The 12342-nt window shown below is 37.7% G+C and overlaps 1 protein-coding gene across 3 annotated transcripts in view; it reads right to left on the reverse strand.

The window, feature by feature from the left end:
• TSNAX (translin associated factor X) overlaps positions 1–12342 on the reverse strand; it is a 33040-nt gene that overhangs the window by 12375 nt on the left and 8323 nt on the right. The gene's annotated exons all lie outside the window — the stretch shown is intronic.

The following is a 12342-nucleotide window of genomic DNA, read 5'->3' on the forward strand; positions in this document are numbered from 1 at the left end:
TTAAGAAAAGTATCCCAGAGTAGATGTACCTTTGCTTAACAGAGTCCTTTAAGGAGTGTTTGATGTGCAAGGGGAGAAATGGAGCTCAGCTTAGGGCAGGGACCACAGAGTTGAAATGGCCCTGCATAATTAAAAAGAAATAATTTCAAGTTTCAAAGTTCAGCAATGGAAGAGGAGAAAGAATTTTTAAAAAGAAAAGAAAACAAGCAGTGAAAAAGCAAGACAGTATTTTTAATACTATTCCTGATTCTGAATGAACTTTATTTAACAAAGGTGCTAACTGCAGGAGAACATACTGGTGAAACATCACTTCTTTGTGAATGGAAAAAGATACCTGGCTGAATTCATTAGTTGTAGAATCGTTTTATCCACATGAGCCAATTCAAAACATGGAAAATTATTTTAATGAATATATTTTAAAAAATGATTTGTAGTTAATAAAATCAACTAAGCACAACCAACTTCCAGGACTGTGCCTCAACTATAAAACAAAAGTACTAGACACCATGATCTCTGTGGTATTTTTCAGATTTAGATTGGTATGAACTATTCTTCCTATTGAAATGTCAAAAAAAATCCATCTTAGTGAAACTAAATTATATGGCAAACAGGAATGCCACTTGCTTCTTCAACAAAGCACTCCTGAATGATGTTGCTAAAATGTTTGCAGTCTCATGAATGCACATGAAAAAATATTAAACTCACCAAATAGGGTAAAGAACATAAAATTTACCATTTTAGCCATTTTTTAAGTGTATAGATGTGTCGCATTAGGTTCATTGACATTGTTGTGCAACCAAAACCACCATCTATCTCCAGAACTTTTTATCTTACAAAACTGAATCTCGGGAATTCCCTGGCGGTCCAGTGGTTAGGACTCCATGCTTTCACTGCTGAGGGCGCGGGTTCGATCCCTGGTCAGGGAACTAAGATCCCACAAGCCGCGCGGTGTGGCCCCAAAAGACACAAACAAAAAAACACAAAACAACTGAATCTCTACTCCCATTAAATAACTTCTCATTCCCTCCCCCTCAGCCTCTAACAGCCAGCATTCTACTTTGTCTCTATGGATTCAACGCCTCTGGGTACCTCATATAAATGGAATCATATGGCATTTGTCCCTTTGTGACTGGCTTATTTCACTGAGCATTTATCCATGTTGCAGCATGTGTCAGAATTCCCTTCCTTTATAAGGCTAAATAATACTCCACTGCATGAATAGACCACATTGGGTTTATCCATTCATCTGCTGATGGACACTTGGGTTGCTTACTTTTTGGGTATGGTGACTAATGCTGCTATGAACATGGGTGCGCAAATATCTGCTCGAGTCCCTGCTTTCAATTCTTTTGGGCGTATACTCAGCAGCCTCCAGCAAGATATTTTAAAATATATAAATACAATATTGGTAGTACCTGACTAAGTCTTGAGTGTCAATTATATGTAAGACAATGTATCTGGTACTTCACATCCACCTTTCTAAAGCTCATTATAACCTTATGTAGCCAAGGTTATACTATCCTTCCTTTATGGATGAACAAATTGGGGCTCTAAGAAATTCAGAAATTCACCCAGGTCACATAAGGAGTGGTGAAAAAACATTTCTATAATTCAAAAGCTCAAGCCCTTCCCACCTTACCTGCTTCTTTACATTCAACTCTATATAAAACATATTCACTTTTTCTTACTTTTTTCCCCACTAAATCCCTAGGTCGGCTTTTCTCCATGCTTCGTTCACCTTATTCTCTAGTCTCTGATACTGTATTCTTTCATGATTCTGTGCTAGTCTGTGCCTATGTTGCCCTCTCTCAAATCTTTTTCTACCTGTAAAAAAAGTTTAAACGTTTTGATACACTCCAATCAAGGCAGCACTCATTTCTTCAAACCCACTACATAAAGCTTATACTTCAATTAAATGTTTCAGTAACCTTTGTATTATAAAAGCTGTATGATCACCCATGTTGCACCCTGGAACTGTGAAGGCAAGAATCATCCTTTTGTTACAACTTTGCTCCTTCCTCCATTCCCAAAGACAGCACTTCATATACAGAAGAGATTCAAATGCTTAGTAAATTGCTTATAATCATCTCTCCCTGTTCCTCCTCATTAGCTTTATGAAACTCTAAGTGCTTTGCCAAAAATATTCTAAAATTTGGTATTCAAATGTTCAGAACTATCTAATTGTCCTTTATTTATAGTACTTTGGATTTAAGTCCACTAAGACAGGCATATTTTTACAAGATTAGAGTTCAAACTGATGAAGCTCAGAATCAGAGGTCTCACGGTTGGTTATGTGATTTATTTTTTATAGGGGACAAAAAGAAGATGCGGAAAAGAGCCCTCAAAATTCCATCTGTTTGTATCGATCTCTACTAAGGTGGGTGGCTGTCAAAGATTACGTTTTCAAGTATATCTAAAGTCATTATTTAAGTTGTCCTTGGGATGTGTTTGATTAAGTTACCCCAGACACGAGGGTGCCATTTCTACTCCATAGAAATTAGGTTTCAGTATATACCATAGAGAAAGTTCAACGACATCTGGCCCCAAACACTGAAAGCATTTTTGGTCACATCTAGGTAAAAGGATGTTTAAACAAGTTATGTTTCAACTTGATGAAAAGGACATCCGCTATTTTCAGTGAATAATCCCCAAGGTGAAAATTTTCAATCTACTGCCATATTCCATCAAACAATGGCTTCCCCTTCTGCTTCTGCTTCTGCTTGGATGAAATCCAATTATAATTATTTACAAAATCAGCTGCCAGTAAGAGAGAAGTTTGTAGGTTGGTTTTATGTAATTTGTTATTTTTCTCCTCCTTCTCCTATTAGAACATATACAAGGAAACCCAATTAAAGGCTTCTGATTATTTTTACTTATTCTTATAATATTTAAGTAATATATAGCCCATCCAAAACCCCATAGAAAACCATACAGAGGTTTCATCATAAACTCGATCTACAAGTCTCAACTTTCTTCCCAGGCTTCTAGTGTTTTAGAATACTATCTGACATTTGACCCAGCAATTCCACTCCTAGGTATATACCCAAGAGAACTGAAAGCGTATGTTCACACACAGACTTGTACGAACGTTCACAGCAGTGTTATTTTTAGCCAAGTAGAAACAACCCAAATGTCCATCAACTGATGAATACAAAAACAAAATGGTACATATGTACAATAAAATATTATTCAGCCATAAAAAGGAATAAAGTGCTGATAGATGCTATGACACAGATTAACCTTGAAACATTATGCTAAGTGAAAGAATCCAGTCACAATAGGCCACACATTGCATGCTCCTGTTTCTATGAGATGTCTAGAACAGGCAAATCCATGGAGACAGAAAGCAGCTTAGTAGTTGCCTTGGGGTGGGGGAAGGGAGCTGGAGAGTGACTGCTAATTGGTAAGGGATTTCTGGTTGGGGTGATGACAATATTCTGGAATTATCCAGTGATGACAGCCGTACAACCTTGTGGTTATATTAGCAACCACAATTTAAAAGGGTTAATTTTATGACATGTAAATTATATTTCAATTTTTAAAACTGCATTTATAACTATTTGTAAGAATACCACCTGAATTTTTGCAAAAGTGAGCTTTACCAGATCACTGAAATGTAAAAGTATAATCATGTCTAGGTTTGATTCACAGCCAACTCTGCTAAAAAATGTACCCTCAAACACATAACTTGTACATAGAAAATAAATGTGTGCAATTACACTACCAATAGTAAAACAAATGCAATTCCACTACTTTGGATTTTGTCTAATTTGGACTTTGTCTGAGCAAGGCTTCTACTTTAGCACCGAAGAGTGTATGTTGGGCAAATCAGTATTCCTGAGTTTTTATCTAACATGAAAACAAATTTTTGAATTTAGCATACTCTTACAGATTCATTCTGCTAAATTCCAGAGGGAAGAGAACAAACTTTTGTTAACAGTTACGTCCCAGACTACGAAATGCTTTCCACGAACAGATTCCATTGAATTTTCAAACCAGTCCACGAGGCAGCTGTTCCTGCTCCCGCATGACAGGCTGAGAAAGCTGAAACTGAAAGAGGCCGCATGTTCCAAGGTTACAGATCTAAGGAACATCACAGCAAACACAGAAGCCCAGGTCTGTACGGCAGCGAAGTCTCTTCTGCTTCACCTCACTGAGTAAATTTTATCTGTTAAAAGCAAACCTGAATGAGTAGAAAACTTAATAGCCATCTGGGGATGTTCTAACTCCCCGCGAGCTGCCTCTGGGATCTTGGGAAGAGGGTCACACTCTCTTCCTATCTCAGTCGCTATAGGGTAATCCCTGAAACAGTTCTGGTCAGCGCTGTCAACTCCCCTGTCCCTTGGAGTGATATTCAAAATATTTTAACAGGAAGATAAATTATTACATAAATCAACATAAATCTAGCATTTTAAATATATTCTTCTATTCCCTTATGATATCAAACTACATTTATTATGAAACCTGCTTCCCAAGTGATTTAAGATACAGCATAAATTATCCATCAAATCATTCTGATAATTCTCACATCATTTCTTGATTTTTAGATGTTGCTGGAAGTATCTTTCGTTTGATTTGTCTTTCCCCAGCTAAATGATGCCCCTGACTGAGCCATGATTTGATACTGGGAACATCATCAAACTTCCCATGACTTCTTCCATTAAAACGACAGTCACTAGGTGACTGAGGATCCTGCCACGTGGGGATTCACAGGCCTGCCTCCATTTCAGCTTCCAACTCTCCCCACCGTTCAACAAACCTCTGTTCTGTTCTCATCAGCCTCTCTCCTCTAACCACGGGGGGATAAAGAGGGTAGAAAGACAAGAGAAAAGGAGGTTCGTGATGTCACTTGTTGGGCGTGTGCTGTCCTTTGGTCCTTCAGTAAGACCCAGGGCAGAGTGCCCTCCCCAGACCCCTTCCCTACGTGCAGAGACAGTCGCTACCCCCTCCTCCAAGGGGGGTGTCTCAAACAAAGCAGAGCTCCCTGAACCCACCTCAAAGCCTGTTAACTGCAACCTGAGGGAATGCGCTCGCGTAAAGACTTGTTTACAGCCCTGGTCCCAGGAGACCTCCCAAATACTGTTTGCTTCTCCCCACAGGGCACTTATCTGGGGGCACGGCTCAGCTGCACCGCACAAACCCACCCCACTCCACTCCTGGACTTGACTTAAAGCAACTCCCCAGTCTCCCCACCCAAAATAATGTATTATCTGCAGCCTGGTCCCTAGCTGCAGTGCACAAACCAAGAAGTATCTGTCGTGGGCTGAATTATGCCCTCCTAAAAGCCGTATGTTGAAGCCCTAACCCCTAGTGCCTCAGAATGTGACTATTATCTGGAGATAGGGCCTCTAAAGGTGATTAAGTTAAAAGAACATTAGGGTGGGCCTTAATCCAACCTGACTGGTGTCTGGATAAGAAGAGATTAGGACACCCCAGACACCAGGGATGCACAGAGGAAAGACCATGTGAGGACACTGAGGGCGGCCACCTTTAAGCCAAAGAGAGAGGTCTCAGAAAAAACCAACCCTGCTGACCCCGTGATCTTGGACCTCAAGCCTCCAGAACTGTGAGAAAATAACTTCTGTTGCTTAAGCCACCCAGTCTGTGGCAGCTCTAGCAAACTAATATAGCATCTTGGAATCACAGTGTATGTTTGGCTTTTGAGATAAATCAGATATGCTGAAATCTGTATTAATTAATTTGACTAATCACAGGTAATAACATACTACTTATCAACAGACACAAAAGTATGTTTATATTACACAAAAGTATGTTTTGTTTTAACAACCAAAATGATCATAATAGTGTATCAAGCTGAATATCTTGCCCGACTTCTCCCAATGTTATCATGCTACAACTAACTAGCAAAATCCCAGCCAGGAACGAATCTAACTTCCTACCTCATTGATTCCTATCACATTTATCGATCCGGTAAACTTTCCAAAATGATTAGTAATAACTATTCAGTGTTGCTGGTTAAGTTCCCACCCCCATTCCCTTGGAGTCATTCCTGTAGTCAGGCCCTCGTCAATTCCAAACTACTGTTCCACCTCCTGCCCGTTCTCAGCACGTGACTGGAAGAGAGAGGTTTCTGAGCAAGAATGTCCTCCCCTGCCGGCCTCTACACCCCTCCTGAAACGCCCATCTCAAAAGAGGTGGCCTTCATCTCATACAAGGCTTGTCAATTTCCCTACACTACAGAACCCACCCTCTCTTGATTCCTTAGGGATCCTATTCCATCAAAGATTCCATTCTATTTCCTTTGGTTTAGGTCCGGAGGACCCAGTCTTCGGCTTTCTTCTCACTCTACACTCTCTTTGGACCATTTTATCCATGTCTATAAATTCAACTATAGCTTACAAGCTGAAGCCTTCAAGGCTATAACTGTACCCTGAGTTCTCGAAACCACTATATTCAACTGCCTATTAGGAAGCTGCTTGGATGCCACATCAATCACATCCAAAACCCATTCTGTCTTCCATTTCTTCCCTTAACAAATAACATCTGCATTCAACCAGCTGGCCAAACCAGTAAGTTTATTAAGTTACTGCACTTCAATCTCCTCATTTGTAAAGTACAAACATCTACCTACATTGTAGGATTTATATAAAATAATACGTCAGTGTCTGGTACAAGGGCCCTCTGTAACTACTGAATTAAACTGAGCTGGGAATTATTAAAATAAGAATGATGGGCATTAATTTTTGTTAGATAATATTTAGAACTTTTTTAAAGAAAACAATGGTGTTTTAGATCTTTTATGTCTTCTTTCCAATGTATTAGCTCACAATTAAAAGAGGCCATTATTCTTCCAAAATGTTACCTTAGCTCAACATGCACTATGATACTAAGAATAGTACATTATTTTAAGGGACACTATTGCTGGAATAAGGACCTCTTTGACTTGGTGCATATGTCCAAACTGAGTAGGAAGCTCTCTTGCCCATGATCCCTTCGTAGCCCCACCATCCTCATCAACTGACAGACCTCAGCTCAAGAGTAACTTTCTGAAACAAGATTTCAGAAAAGCAGTAAGAATGTTCAGAGATGAAAAGAGAAACTGGGTTGAAAGACCTCATACACTTGGACGGTCTAAGTACTGCATACCCAACATTTATCCGAAAAGAATGTTCACAGACTGAGTCTTTGTGACCCACAAAACGCCTGTGAGAGATTTTCTCATGGTCACAGGAGTCACCACAGAAGTTTGCAGTATGATATAAACACTTAATAAATTGTGATTAAAACAGTCATAAGAAACGTTTACTAAATCATCTCGTTTAAATGCAAATTTAAGCTATATCTATTTTAATTACCTATGTAATTAAAATACTTTATTTTAAAATATTTTATTAAATAAATTTAATAAAAATTTATTATTTTATTATTATTTATTTTTAACAAATAATAATTTTTAAAAATAATTAATTTTATTATTATTTATTTATTATTTTTTATAAAAATTATTATTTATTAGAAAATCTCACAAAAGGAAGTGAGAGTCTTTAACCAGATACAGGATCTGAGATCTTCAAGTAAAAGCCTCTGGCTTTGTAGAAAACAATTACAGTATGAAGTACCAAATACTAGCTAGCAGAGAGGAGATGGTCTAGCAGAAAGTTTATCATCACAGCAGGTAAAACAAGTCAGATTCCAATTCCAATACCATCTCTAAGCTCATTTACAAAATGAGGTGGTGGAACAAGATGTGCTCCAACCACTCTTTCAGTTTTAAAATTATTTTCAAATTAGGCAAACGAATGCTTTCAAACCAAATTAAAATACATTCAGAAAAAAACTGAAATCCATCAACATGCATATGCCTGCATTTCCCACTAAACCAAATGGACACCAAACTACTGTACTGGGCAGAGAAAAATTAGCTATTCATCAAACCTATTTCATTGTCTTTGGCACAGAGACCATAGTCCCCATTCTCCCTTGAAATCAGGTGTGGACATGTGACTGGCCAATAAAATGTGGACAGAAGTGGTAGATGCCACTTGGAGGGCTGGCCCATAGAAACCTCAGGCATGACCCTGCACTCCTCTTTTCCACGACCTGCCAGGTGTACGCTGATGTCCTGGCTGATCTTGGAAACCACGTACTGATAGTAGCAGAGCCCCAAGATGCTGGGTCTCTGAATGACTAAGTGCGAAGAGCACACTCAAGCCACCAACACAAAGCCAGGACTTTAAATGAGAAAGAAACGATTTCTATTTTGTTAAGCCACCAAAATGTCACAGGTTTATTCATTTATTTCAGTACTTAGCTTTACCTGAACTAACATCTCTGCTGACGACTTAATCTAGCTTACAAACAGAAAAATTCAGTGTTTAGCTATATCTCTCCCTTCACTAAATTCTTCCATTATTTATTCCAAAGGCTTACAGATCTTCATGTCCTAGTTCATTTTTTCAGTGAGCCTTCTCAATTTTGCTAATATGCTGAAATGATATCAAATTTCTCTGTACTGATATAATGAGCTTTAGAACGCCCCTAAATATTAACATTGATCCTATTTCTGCTCTTATGTCTAAGTAACAGCCCCTGGAAACACGTTTCCTTTTGGAAGGAACAAAAAATAGTCAAACAAAAATTCGCAAAAGCAAATCATCAAATAAAAGATTTGATTGAACAACAAAAAAAGCCCTTTTAAAATACTTTTGCTCTTCATTCTGTCAACATTTATCAAACAGCTATTAAGTGTCTGGGATACATCAGTTAATAGTAAAAAACTTTTGTAGACTTGTCGAGTCCACATTCTAGTAGAGGAGAAAGAAATAATAAAGAAACATAATAAATATGGAGATTACAGAGTAAGTCAAAACGCCTTAAGTGCTATGGAAAAAAAAAACAGCAACACAAGAGCTATAATGTGTGCTGGGTTTTTAAGAAAAACCTTCATATTTAAGCAAAGAGAAATTTAAGCAAGATAAAGCCTTTACTCGGGATTAGGTTCTGAAGTCTACAGGTAAATTAAATCCATTTAATAAGAAAGCAATGGTACCACTTACTAGCTTATGACCTTGGACAAGTTGCTTAACTCCTGTGAGTCTCAATTTCCCCACTTATGAAGTGGTAAAAATAATATTTATGACTTAGGGATACTGCAAAGGTTATATAAATATAAATATTTAATATATAAAGAACAATGGCTTAAAAAAAGTATCTGTAACTGGCCTAAAACACTCACTTAACCCATCATTCACATTCTCGGATGAGAGAATTAAAATATTAGTTAGGGTCTGAACTGAGTTTTGTGCACCAGAATGTCTCAAAATTAAATGACAATTTTTAGTATTATCACAGTGATATAAACTAAACCAAAATAAAGAAGAAATATTTTTGTCTTTGAGATGGAGGACATTTCCCCCAACTGTTAGTTTTTCAACAAATAAAAAAAAAACTGAAAACACAACAGGGCACGAGAAAAAGTTTTAAGTGACTTATTTCAAGTAACTAATTATTTGTCATTTGTTTAACCATCCCTTGGGACAATCTGTAACCCACTCTGATAAGAAATGTGTAGAAAACAGACCTAACTTTTTGTTGTTGTTCAATTATTAGTAGGACACTCAATGTTTGAGCTCACACAAGTATCCCTTAGGGACATGCTCTGCGTGCCATTAGCACTATTCTTAATGAGGAAAAGCACAGAACTCCTTTAGTTCAATGCCAGAATTGTTTTATCTTCAAGTCAAAAGAACAACTATTTGGAGTAACACCAAAACAAGCATTTAACAATTACAAGCAGCAAGCTATTCATAAGCATCACATTGTTCATGCTACTCTAATTATAAATAACCTTATTTTATCAAATAAAATATCTGTCAGCAAATTTTTAAGTCCCAGACACCTCTTTATTTGACTGCTTTATTCCTTAACTTTAAGAAAAAAAATCTTTATTGTTTCAATTTAAAGAACCTCACTTTAAAGACTTCCTACAGAAAAGTGAGACACACAGAATCCTTAAATTTTTAATTCATGGGTAGGTAATCTCAAAGAAAACTTACAAATCATAAACAAAGGCCTTAATCAGAATATGGTGCTTACAATAATCCTCAATGATAGTGAACTGGGAATATCTGAAGAAAGACTGCTCCCATTTTACTAACGTCCTATCTAAACTTTTTCCAAGAATGTAGTGCTTCCTTCCTGATTTAAGAAACACTCTACTGATTCAATGAAATGTCCCCTTTGCCTTTTTTTCTCCATTTGTTTTGTTCTAAAAGCCAAGTATGACTTCTTAGGTTTCTTTCCGTGTCATTATCCATATGGTCCTTGCTCTTATTTAAAGCCTTTCCTTATACTTTACTCATTGATCCATGAAGGACCTACAAAATAAATTACTGGGCCAAATAAAGCAAATCTACAGTGTCCCTAGATTAACTGTGCTTTTTGAACTTCACATAAATGGAATTATACAGTTAGATACTCTTTTGTGTCTGCTTATTTTGCCCAACAGAATGTGAAATTCATATTTGCTGTCACATATGGTTATCATTTTTTACTGCTATGTAGTACTACATTGCACAACTACGCCACAATGTACCCATTTTCCTGTTGATAGACATCTGGGTCATCTTTTACTTTTAGGATATTATGATTACAGCTGTTATGAGGTTTCTTGCACATGTCTTTTGGTGACATAAGCCTCACTCCTCTTGGGTATATACCCAGAAGTAATCATACAGTAGACACGTTCCCAGCTAGATACTGCCAAAGTTTTTTAAAATGGTACGGGCAGTTATTTATGATTTAGTCATGCTGGTGAGTGAATGGTATCTCACTGTGGTTTCACTTTACATTACTCTAGTGAATAATGATGCTGAGCACCGTTTAGTGAATATTCACAGTCATCTGAATATTCATATTTTTGAGGCCCCTATTCAACTTTTTTGGTCCTTTTTTTTTTTTTATAATTTATTTATTTTTGGCTGTGTTGGGTCTTCGTTGCTGCGTGCGGGGTTTTCTCTAGTTGAGGCGAGTGGGGGCTGCTCTTTGTTGCGGTGCGCAGTCTTCTCATTGCGGTGGCTTCTCTTGTTGCGGAGCACAGGCTCTAGGCGCGCAGGCTTCAGGAGTTGTGGCACATGGGCTTCAGTAGTTGTGGCACACAGGCTCAGTAGTTGTGGTACATGGGCTTAGATGCTCCGCGGCATGTGGGATCTTCCCAGACCAGGGCTCGAACCCGTGCCCCCTGCATTGGCAGGTGGATTCTCAACCACTGCGCCACCAGGGAAGCCCTTCTGGTCCATTTTTAAAATTGTTTCTCTTCTTGTTGATTTGTAGGAATTGCCCATATACTCTGCATATGACTTCTCTATCCAATGTATGTATTTAAATGTCTTCTCTCAGACTTCAATTTGCCTTTTTGCTTCCTTAATGATGTCTTTTGATAAAAAGAGTGTCTTAATTTTAATGAAATTCAATTGATCCGATTTTCCTTTAGCAGTTAATGCTTTTTTGTGTCACTAAAAAAAAATCTTTCCTGCCACAAGGTCACGAAGATACTCTCGTATGTTTTCTTCCAGAGGCTTGTTATAGCTTTCACTTCACCCTTCTTTCTCCCATTACCTCTGATCTTCTCTCCCAACCCTGCCAAATCTGTCACATGCAAGGCTGTGCTTGCATGTGACAACATAAACTGAATTCATGAAATCTTTTTTATTATATGTGCTATTATTTTGAAAATCAAATAAATCCCTGATAGTAAATAATAAATGATGAGGATGGGAATGTACCCCCTTTCGGAATATACTATAATGACTCCTCATGGAAATGTGTTATCACTTTAGTTTATAATAACACGCCTCCAGCTTTAACTGATACACGCAGGCACCTTCTCTTACTAATATCAAGACGTTTCAACAACCACAGGTTGACATTTCTGAAAAACAAGTGCGGAAATGATAACCAGACTAAAACTGAACATATATTGACCAGGTGCCAAATGAACTCATTTCCTACTACTGAACTTACCTGAGCTCAGTGGAATCAGCTATTTGATAGAAAGGAATACAGAACTTCCATTTACTTCTATAAATATGCATCAACCTTTGATTTTGTCTTTCTGCAAATTTCAGGCTATGTCTGAATTATACAGTTATCTCTCCTCACAGTGAACTCACAATAAGAAAAGGATGAAGAGGATCAGATCAAGTACCTTAAACATTTGTGCCAACTAATTTGCAAATGGTGATAATCACCAAGATCCAGTACTCCATGAAACTTTTTAAATGAATATATAAAACCCAGTACTATCCTAACTTCCCAGTATGGAGTCACACTATGCGATGTTCTGGTCCACCTGGCTAAGTGATACATTCTCTTTCATAAACT

Source organism: Balaenoptera musculus, chromosome 16 (genome assembly GCF_009873245.2).
Source record: "Balaenoptera musculus isolate JJ_BM4_2016_0621 chromosome 16, mBalMus1.pri.v3, whole genome shotgun sequence".
In the NCBI taxonomy this organism is placed as follows: Eukaryota; Metazoa; Chordata; class Mammalia; order Artiodactyla; family Balaenopteridae; genus Balaenoptera; species Balaenoptera musculus.